Source organism: Heterocephalus glaber, unplaced genomic scaffold (assembly GCF_053883595.1).
Source record: "Heterocephalus glaber isolate CG9 unplaced genomic scaffold, H.glaber_assembly_v1.0 deba00001761, whole genome shotgun sequence".
In the NCBI taxonomy this organism is placed as follows: Eukaryota; Metazoa; Chordata; class Mammalia; order Rodentia; family Bathyergidae; genus Heterocephalus; species Heterocephalus glaber.
The window spans coordinates 4355699-4367058 of record NW_028258458.1 but is presented as its reverse complement, the minus strand read 5'-3'; the positions used below and the strand labels follow the sequence as shown (position 1 = coordinate 4367058).

The 11360-nt window shown below is 40.2% G+C and overlaps 1 pseudogene; it reads right to left on the bottom strand.

Annotated features, from left to right (window-relative positions):
- Positions 1-1031: 1031 nt before the first annotated feature.
- LOC147821148 (polypyrimidine tract-binding protein 3 pseudogene) lies at positions 1032-10362 on the bottom strand (annotated as a pseudogene).
- Between the last annotated feature and the right edge of the window lie 998 nt (positions 10363-11360).

The following is an 11360-nucleotide window of genomic DNA, read 5'->3' as shown; positions in this document are numbered from 1 at the left end:
ACCAAGTACCCAGGCTGCCTTTGAGCTAGCTGTGATCTTCCTGCATCGGCCTCCCCCATGCTGGAATCAGAGCTGTGCGCCAACACGCCTGAATGCGCCCGTATTCTTGCGGGGCTCCGTGGGCTCTTCCTTTGACTGGCCCCTCAGCATGGGGTCGAACGTGTACTATGATAATGCCAGTTACTACACCATGGAGAAGTCACAGTCGTGAGAGAACTGGGTGGGTCTGAGCACAGTGAAACAGAGGGAGGGCCTGATGTTGAGCAAGGTTGAAAACTTGGTATCAGGTACCTGGCTTCATGGATATGTTTTTTGTTTTTGTTTTTGTTTTTCCTGCTATGGCCTCTTTATTTCCTATAAACTCGTGCACATTTGTCAAAAATTTAAATATAGACCATGCATACTGACTTTTGGTCTTTTTCCAATTAGTAATATACCTCCTAGTAAATGTTTCTCCAGGTGAAATGATTTTAACATTTTAACAACACTTTTAAAAATCATTTAGGATTGTTTGTTTTTTGAGACAGGGTCTTACTAAGTTGCTAAATTGCCCGGGTTTGGCCTCATATTTATGACCCTCTCACCTCAGTTTGGGATTACAGATATGTGCCACCATGACTCGCTTACAACACCATATTTTAAAAGGCTCCTCATTTAACTATTATAAAAAATTTGGTGCTCACTTCGGCAGCACATATACTAAAAAAAAATTTATTTTGTTTCCTATATCGAAGCATTAGACATTTAAAGTTGTTTCCAATTTTCTATTATTAATAGAAATCAATGTGATGATAAACTTCTTTTGGCTTTTGATATATATTACCAATCTGCTTTATAGAAAAACAATACCAGTTTATATTCATATCAGTGTGTAAGACCGAGGGCCTTACCAAACGCTCCAAGGAGCTGACTAGTGAAGCACACCCAGGAATCCCAGCGGTGCCTTCAGAATGTAAGACCAAGAGCCTTACCAAACGCTCCAAGGAGCTGACTACAGCGAAGAACACCCGGGAAGGAACACACCGGACAAGTTGGGAAACAGACCTTTATTAGTCTGGTCAGACGGCACTCCCAAAGCAAAATAGCTTAGAGAGGCAACTGGCTCAGAATCTGAGGCTGTTTTTATAGGGGGTTGAGGGGGAAGTTAACATATCAAAGAAAAGGGGACAAAGGTTAGTGGTCGACTGTCACATATTGATGGTTAGCAGACATCTGTAGCTTGTTCTAACAATTGTGGTGCCTGGAATATCAGTTCCAGATAAACAAAGAGTTGAGTAGTTTACTCTGGGACCCTAGGTCGGTTACAGATCCCTATCTAGCATCTCTAGACTAACAAACATCTCCATCCATTAACTCACATTTTAATCACAATGGGGCTGGAGGATCTAGCGTCCTTAGACTAACAAGCATCTCCATCTATTAACTCACATTTTAATCACAATGGGGCTAGAGAAAAAGGGGCAAAGGTTATGCAGTCCCACAAGTGGACTGTGGCAATGTTTAGTTTACTTAATCTTTACCAATATTTTTAAAATCTCTTCTTAAATAATCACTAGTTAGATAGATGCCATAACTTCTGAAGGAAGCAGGTGGTTGTTCTATGGGGAAAAGTATTATTGATACTCAGCTCTGTCTGGTCCATAGTGCTTTTCTGATACTGTAGACAAATGAGTGCAGACTAGAATGGCAAGTCCAGGTCTTTCTGCAGGTTTTTCAGAAGAGTAAGGAGGCTTATTCAGCCATGCAACCACCTGTTCTCTTAAAAAATGGTCAGAGAAGACATTTGCTTCCCTTGGAAGCTGGGGCAAGGGGGTTGCTATGTATTTAATTTGTATTTAAATTTTTTATTCCCTTCTCTTTTTATTTAATTCTTTACTCAAGACAGGATCTCACTATGTCATTCAGGCTGGCTTCAAATTAATGATCCTCCTGCCTGAGCCTCCCAAGTTCTGGGATCATAGGCATATGCCACCACTCCCAGCTTCTTCATTTTTAGATTGCAGGTGTGTATCACCATGTCTGGCTTATGTCTACATTCTTTCTTCTGTCAGTTCAAATCCACTGTTGAATTCCTCCAGTGAATTTTTTATTTCAGTTATTATGTTTTTCAACCTGTAATTTCCATTTGGCTCTGTTTTATTTGTTTATGACATTCTCTATTTGATGCAATACTGTTATATCTTCAGCTTCTTTAAACATGGCTTTCTTTAGCTCTCTGAACATGTTTCTAGGCTACTTTAAAGTCTTTTTCTAACAAATCTGACACCTCGCCTCTCTTACAGGCAATTTCTGTTGTCTGGTTTTGGAGGGTTGTTTTTTTTATGTGTGAGTTATACTCTCCTGTTTCTTTGTATACCTTGTAATTTTTGGTTGGAAACACTTTGCAGTGATGCTGGGTACTGGTTCCCCGCCTTCTCTAGAGCTCATTTATTCATTTAGCAAATGACTGTGTTATTTTAGTGAAGTCCATTTTCCTTGCACCATGTTCAGCTCTAATCTTGGTTCTTTGGGAGGCAGCTTAGCCAGGCACACTCTGGAATCAAGAGGTTTTGGTAGGGCTGACTTCCTTTCTTCCCTGACCACATACAGCTGTTAGGCCACCCTATTGTCAGCTTATGGCTATCATGTTTTCAGCCATGTCCTGTGGCATAAGTTGCTCTACGTTTTATCTGGCCCAGTTCTGGTATCTTTGGTTTTTTGGTTTGTTTGTTTGCTTTTTTTTTTTTCGGTTGGTACCTTTCACCACACTCCACCATCCTCGTGAGTGCCTTTAGACTGTATTTCTTCACTCTTTTCAAATGAAAGCAGTTCTTTTGAAAGAATTTAAAAGCCTTCACTGAACATCCAGCCTCTGTGAACAAGTTCTTTGGATCATCTATTGTAACAGAAGGGGAAATGTTGGAGAGATGCAGTGTGGCTGAAGATGGAAAAATATTCTGGAAGTTTCTAGAGCCTGGCTTTTTAAAGAGATGCAAAGGACTGTTGCTGAAATCCTTAGTCAGACCTTGGACTTCTTGTCCCTCTCGAGGAAGCTGAACTGTTTGGTGTTTGGTTTTTTTTTGGTACCAGGGATCGAACTCGGGACCTTGCACTTGCGAGGCAGGCGCCAGAACCACTGAGCTAAATCCCCGGCCCAACTCTTTGGTGTTTGGACAGTGTAGCACAGAGCATCTTTCCATAAAGTCTCAGACCACTTAGATGGTTCATTGCTAGCTGGGCTTGATTTGCATCTGCCGTCTGAACCAAGGCATTTTCCTTTTTATTAAACATTATCTTCACTCGATGTACATCACCATATACTCCAAATAGGATAAAAAGTCCATGAGGTATGATAAGATCAGTACTGAAATTGGAAACAAGTAGAACAGAATTTCATGGTACACCACCCACCCCCAGGAATGGCCATTCTTCCAGTGACAGCAGAGGAGGTGAGTCAAGCGGACCTAGGGCTCCAGGAACGGCTGGGACTGGCAGACCTGTAGCTTGGGGAAATCCAATGGCTGGGGCAAACCCAGCAGCCCCTGCATATGGTGAAGATATTATGCCTGGTGCACCAAAAGCAGCAGCCATGGGGGTTCAAGAGATGGCTGGCCATCCCCAGAAGGAAGGTCTAAGCAAGTGAAGCCTCTGCTTTTGTCATTATTCTATTTCACATTAAGGCTGGTGAGCTTGGAGAGGTCACTACGCAGAGTGCAGCGTGCATTCTAGATATTCTGGCCATCCAGAGCCATTTTGGCCTAATATGCATTCACTGGGTCAGCATACTGAAGCAGTGCTTGAAATTGATTATTCTTTGTAAAGGTGATAACCTTCAAGACCATGCCAAATTTAGAAAATATCTGATGAAGAACTTCCAGAGTAACAGGGTAAAAGAGGTTTTCAATGATTATCCGGAGTACAGGGCTCTGCTCAGGTAGGACTGTGGCTTCGTTTGAAGGAGCTCCTTGAAGGGCCAGATTTCCCGCCTGGACCCCACTGACAGCCTGCAGTGCAGCTTGGGCTCTCTGACTTTTGGCTTTCAACATCAAAAGAGTAGTTACCTTTCCAAACGGAAGACCTAATGATATGACCTCCGCTTTGGTGACATCACATGGAATTTTTCGAAGATGGAGAACACGGGCTGGCGAACAGGGAGGTGCCTGTCCTTTAAATCTCTTGTCATTCCCATTAGCATGCACGCTGTTCATGGTAGAAGGGCCCTTAGTGACACCACAAGAAGGAAGCTCATCAAATCTCCGCCATCCATGGCCCAGATCGAGGAGCACACTGTGGGGGACCTGACGGGCCAGCCGCCAGGGCGGTCGGAGGGGGAAGGAGAGTGGTTAGTTTTTTGTTTTGGGGGCTTTTTTTTGTTACCGGGGATTGAACTCGAGACCTTGCGCTTTCGAGGCAGGCGGCTGAGCCACTGAGCTAAATCCCCAGTCCTCCTGGACATGTTTTTGTCACACTGGATCTCTCAATGTTCTCATTTTAGCCAAGAAAATAAATATATGCTCCCCCCAAAGGCATACAATTCTTGAAAAAACTGAAGATAAATTATAGCAATATTCTGCAAAGCTAACCAAACAAAACAACAACCAAAAAAACCCAAACATTTTATCTAAATCAGACTGGCAACTTCTTTTATCAAGGGTCATGATGAAAACCTGAATTCTGAAGACAAACCTATTCCCAAGCCAGAGAACAGGAATGATTGCTGAAATACAAGCCCTACAGTGGATCACTGCCTAGTGAAGCAGTGGGGACAGCTCAGGACCTGAGACTTCAAGGTTCCCCATGCCCTGTAGTTCTCTCCTCACAGATCAAAGCGCCCCATCTTTCAACACATTAATATTTTCACAAGCACATCACGTGAAAACACGAAGCTCTCGATTGCTATATTGTGTCACCTAATTTCCTCTGCTGCATATGGCTGCCAACATATGCTCAAATCAGTTCTTTGAATTCAAACCTAGGTAGTGCTTGTTTCTGTCTGTGTTTATCAAATAAGTAGAAAAGGACTTTTCTAACACACTGAATATAGATTTAAAACACGCAAGAAATATTACTTATTGGAATACAAAGATCCCATGAAACATTTCTATAGGACAAACTGTACAGAGACATCTAATCAAATGCAAGTTGTTCACTTTCTCCTGTGTATTGCTGGACCCCTCACCATTCCACATGAATGATTTCACAAGCTTCTTTGTGCATAGGGATTTACATGTTCTGATTCACTTTTATTTATTTATTTTGGTTTTCCAGACAAGGTCTCAATATGTAGTTCAAGCTGGTCACTTATGTGGCAATCCTCCTACCTCACATGTACTGGGATTATAGGGATGCACCACCAGGCCCAGCTTCTGATTAGCTTATTAATATTGTATCTTGATTCCCTCACAAAAATGTTGACCTATTATTTCTCTAGTCAAATTGTAAGCATATTGTAAGTACCTCTCTTTTTCAAATACGGTAACTTACCTAAGTTTTAATGTCCTGGACGGTCAATTGCATAACTCTATTACAATTCTGCCTTAGAAATTGTGTTACACTGAATGTGACGATATTTCAGGTGCATTGTAGACTTATTTACTGTGGTACACAGCCTGATACACCACAGAAACTGTGATGACACACATAGAATATCATATTACTGGAACATAATTTAGGAATTCTGATACAAGATCTCCTAAGACTACTGAACCTTCTTACATAAAAGTTCTGTACATTTTATCATAATTAGATAGTGGCTGGGGAATTGTTCGTAATTGTTTGATGAGGAACGATCTGAAATATAGATGAGCCAAGGAAGGCTGCAACTATGGAACTTTTAAAAATGATATTTGTGGGTAAGTCACAATCGCATTGAAATGTAAAGCCCCACCTACTGGACCTGTGCCAAAGGAGAAAGGGAGTAAGACTCAGTTGATATATAAAACCAAGAAAGCTAATCAAATCTGTCAGTGTATCAGAAGAGGATTTAATTGTACTGTAGAGTGTTTAATTATATTTTAATTGTAATGCTGTACTGTTCATTTTTATGATAACTTATCATCATGATTGGCCTGAACTCATAAGATGACAGAAAAGTCTGCTCCTCTTTATGAGATGAGAATAAAATCTGCAGACATATCCACATATTTCCTGAAAACCAAAATCACCATTGATTGAAAACCATTGTCCTTGCCACTACATTGGACACGTGGGCTGGCTGAATGAAAGGACACTCAGAATGGGCACAACTTTCAGGCTGCTTCCAAACCCAGAAAAGATCTTCTGAAATTATTTGAACTCTGTACCACATCACCAGTCTACTTTTCCTACCCCACACGGACTGCATTATAGAATGTGGCTAGTGTAAAAAGGCCAGAGAGATTCCTCTGTCTGATGCTCTCAGGTGACATACACAGCTGGGAGGAGGAACCTGATTAAAGTGTCTTTTAGCTAATGCTGCACACTTTCTCTCTGCTGTGGACTTCCCCACATGCCATTCCCATGCCCTTCCCCAGAAAGCCAACATGCGAGCCTGTTTGGAATCTGGGTGGATTAATGACCAATTCAGTTGACAGCTGCTTTCACAGCACATAACAAAGATTCACCACAAACTCTCTCCCCAGAGCAAGCACAGCTCCTGCACAACGGTGAGGAACCTCCAGGCTTGGTGGAGGCAGGGCTGGTCAGATATGCCTTTAGCCCCTGACATCAAGACAGGGCAGGTGGGTTAGGAGCTGGGTGCTGAGAGTGAAACCAGTGTTTTGCTCCAAGGGAAATATAGCTCTGTGCTTTATCTCAGCTGTGCCATTCTCCACGGGCCATTTCCTCGGCGTCTCCAGGACACTAACATGAAACCGTTACCTTCAGCATTGGGAAATCCAGGATGACTCGGTGGGATTTCAGGGATTGCAGTCTCCTGTGACTTATGAAACACATAACAAAGGTTCATGATCACCTCTTTCTCCAGGGAGATATAAGTCACTGCATAGGGAAAAGTACCCCAAGGCAACAGTGCTGGTCAGACAAACCTTCAGACAACTAAGGGAATGGAAGACAGGGGAAGCACAGGAATTTGGCATCCTAGAATAGAATACAGGTGATGATGGCCCAAGGTTGAGTAAGTTTCAACAGTCCCCAGAATCACTATTAATTAGAAGTAGGAAGGAATGTGTTTCCTTTTCAGCATTGGTGTCTGTGGTCAGACTTCTCTGGTCTGTCTGTTTACTGAAAATTTTTTATCCTATGCTGGTGATGCATAGTATCACATAGATAGTATGACCAGACAGGTATACCTCTCCAGAATACAAACCCAAACCAAAGCAGAACAAAACTGAGAGTAGAGGTATGTTGTCCAAAAATTGTTCATGATGGCTGCTGGTTCAGTTTCTAAGAACAACATCATTAAGAATGTAGCATTAACAAGGCAAGCCTGGAAACAATCATGTGAATTTCATATTCTAAAGAGAAGCACCTTACCAAAACATGGATGTGCATATATCGCTGTGGTATGATGCTTTTAATTCTTTCGGGAAGATAGCAAGAAGAGGTATAGCTGGGTCAAACAGATCCTCTAATTTTAGTTTTTTGAGAAATGTCCACACTGATTTCCACAATGGTTGCACCAGTCTACACTCCCACCAACAGTGGAGAAGGGTTCCTTTTTTTCCCCACAGCCCCTCCAGCACTTGTTATTTGTTGATTTCTTGACAGCAGTCATTCTTTCCGGACCGAGATGAAATCTCAGCATTGTTTTGATTTCCATTTCACAAATGACCAGTGATATTGAACATTATTTCATAATTTATTTGCTGTTTCTAATTCTTCATCGGAGAGGTGTCTTTTTATTTCAGATGCCCATTTTTGGAGTGGGTCTTTTAATTTGGGGGGTCTGATTGTTATTTTAGTTCTTTATATATTCTAGATAAGTCTTTATCTGATGAATAGCTGGTAAAAAAAATTTTTTCCCCACATTGTGGGTTGTCTCTTCACTCTGTTGGTTGTTTCTCTTTCTGTGCAAAAGCTTTTTAATAAGATGAAATGCCAGTTGTTGACTCTTTGTATTTCCCATGCAGTCTGGGTTTTGTTCCTGAAGTCTTTGCCTACTCCTATGCCCTCAAGTGTTCTACCTATTCTCTCTTCCAGCAGATTTACTGTTTCTGTTTTGCTATTTCGAGTTTGGTCCACTTCAATTTTAGGTTAGGGCATGGTGAATGATATGGGTCTAGTTTCAATTTTTGACATGTGGAAAGCCAGTTTTTCCAGCACCATTTACCAAAAAGACTATCTTTCTTCTAGTGAAGGTGTTTAGCTCCTTTGTCAAAGATGAGGTGGCTGAGTATGTCTGGAGTTATTTCTACATCTTGTAATCTGTTCCAGTGATCCTCATGTCTGTTTCTTTGCCAATGCTGTGCTGTTTTTTTATCACAGTAGCTTTGTAGTATAGTTTTAAGTTGAGGATTGTGATACCACCTGCCTTGTCTTTGTTGCCTAGAATTGCTTTTGCTATTCTAGTTCTTTTGGTTCCAAATAAATTTTTGTATTGTTTTCTCTAGTTCTATGAAATATGTTTTTGGAATTTCCATGAGGATTGCATTGAATCTATATAGCAGTTTTGAAAGTATGGCTATTTTCACTATATTGGTTTTTCCTATCTAAGAACAAGGGATATCGTTCCATTTTCTGATAGTCTCTTTGATCTCCTTTTCCGGAGTACTGCAGTTTTCAGAGTAGAGGTCTTCTACTTCCTTCATTAGATTGATTCCTAGGTATTTCAGTTTTTTGGATGCTATTGTGAAAAGGATTGTTTCTCTAATTTCTCTCTCTGTGAGTCTGTTATTGGTGTATAGAAAGGCTACTGATTTTTGAGTGTTGACTTTGTATCCAGCTGCACTACTGAATTTGGTTATCAAATGCAGAAGTCTTTTGGTGGAGCTTTTGGGGTCTTCTATGTAGAGTATCATGTCACATGCAAATGATAATTTAACTACTTTTTCCTATCCTTATTCCTTTCATTTCTTTCTTTTGTCTAAATGCTCTAAGTAGTGTTTCCAAAACTATATTGAACAAGAGTGGTGACAGTGGACATCTTTGTCTTGTTCCTGATTTTAGAGTAAAAGCTTTCAGTTTTTGACAATTTAGTATGATGTTTGCTGTTGGTTTTTCTTTTTTAAATTTTTTTTTAAGGTTGTAGGGTGTTCATAGGTGGCTCTTATCTGACTGAGATAAAGACCATCTACACCAACTTTCTGTAGGATTTTTTATCATGAATGGATGTTGGATTTTGCCAAATGCTTTTTCTGTATCTATTGAGAGGATCATAGTTTTTGTCCTTGGCTAATATAGTGTATTACATTTATTGACTTGTATATTTTGGACTATCTGATTAACTGCAATCCTCTCTTCTATATCTGATATTGTCCTCACATTGGCTCATTCTATGTATACATTCAGTGGAGCTTTTAATCTCCTAGATATGTTTGAATCTGCGTCAGGAATTCCATTTCTTTCCTATGCTTGGCATTCATGGTTTCCATTATGTTTCTGAACTGTTCTTCTTTTTTTTTTAATCTGTATCTGCTCTAGAGTCACTAAAGCATGTCTTTCATTTTGGTCATCATGTCTATAGTTATCTGGGAAATTATTTTTTCTTCTGTTTCCCTCTGTCAAGTTTGCCTTCACACACAGACCAGATTTGCTCAGCTGTTTTTCCTCCATCTTGGGCCATGTTCCTTTCCAACTGCCTATCACTCTCTACCTGACTTAAACAGCCATAGCAGTGCTGGGCGCTCACTGGCCTCGGGGCTGGTCTCCACCTCAGGGCTGAAGTACACAGGCCCACATGCAGCGCCAGCCTCAGGACTGAGGGTTTACACACGGGGCAACATTGTGCCTCACCAGGGTGTATGGAGACACAAGGCCACGGCACAGCTTCTGCTACACAGCTAGGCTTGAATCTCAGCCATTGTGAGGGGAACTTTACCTTTGTAGGAGTCAGGACTGCCCCAAATACCTGCAGACACTGTCTCTAAAGCACAGCTCATAAGAGGGCGCTTAGCAAATCAACATCCAAATAAAAAAACCAAGGTAGATGAGTATCTCATGAATTATTCTGCCAACACATAGAAAATATCTCTTTTCTCAACATATTATTTAGAAAATTAATCCTTTCCTTCTCTGATTTGATTTAGACAGTATTTGGAAACTTTAACTTGGTTTCACAGACTAAACCTTAATTGGACACTAAGTAAAATTTATGAATGATAAATTAACATTAAATGTTTTTTAACATTAAATGTCAATGAAAAACATTACATTATGTTTTTACATCAGACATCCAATGTCTGATGACAATGGATTTAAATTAAGTATATTATCTTACATCTCACTGACACCAAATAATCAACTGTCACAGGGCTATAAAAAAAATTCTAGGTGGTGTAAGGGAGAGCAGTGGGCTGGATGGATATGATCAACATAGATATATGTATTGACACCAAATTTTGCAAAGTTAACTAACAATGGAAAAATTAAAGAGAAATAATAAAATCTAGCTTTTGTTTTCTTTTTTTTTTGGTACTGGGGATTGAACTTAGATCCTTGGGCTTACAAAGGCAGGTGGCAGAACCACTGAGCTAAATCCCCAGCCCATAAAATCTAGCTTTTGGAGAAACCAAGAAAATGGATGTTATTTACTCAAGTCCAATAAAGAAAAAATTGGAAATGAAAAACTCTAAGAACATTAGGTAAAAGAACATACACTGAACAGTTACAAAGGTGACCTTAAAACCATCATGTCCATCCCAATGTATTTTTACAACAAAAATTCTTAGCAAATCTGACTCAAATATAAAAGGAAAAAATCATGCACTGAGCTGTTAGCACGCTTTTCATATTTTCTTTTCAGACAAGTTCTCACTAAGTTGCCCAGGCTGGTTTCAATCTTTCGATCCAGCTCTCCAAGGATGTAGGATAACAGACAGGAGACACTGGGGCCAGCAAGCTTAACTGATGCCAAGATGGTGGCTAAATAAATGTGCTCAAGATGAATTATCTTCTACTTTCACCATTTCATCTCTGGCTGGAATAGCACTATGCACTATGCAAATTTCTCATGACAGTAAGAATCAGAAATGAGCTAAAGTGATATTAGCCACCTGCTCAAGGGTGTAAAAACTGACACTGTATCCCGCAGTTTAGTATATTTCATGAAGTACATGAGACATGTCATATTTCATTACAAAATAGATACTTTGATTATCTTGGCAACTTCATGGCTAATTTAAGTGTCTAAGCATAATTAGTTTAGGATAAGGCATATTGTTCAGTACATTATGAGTCTTTAATACATTTGTCACTTATGTTTTCACTTTCCATAGGATTTATAG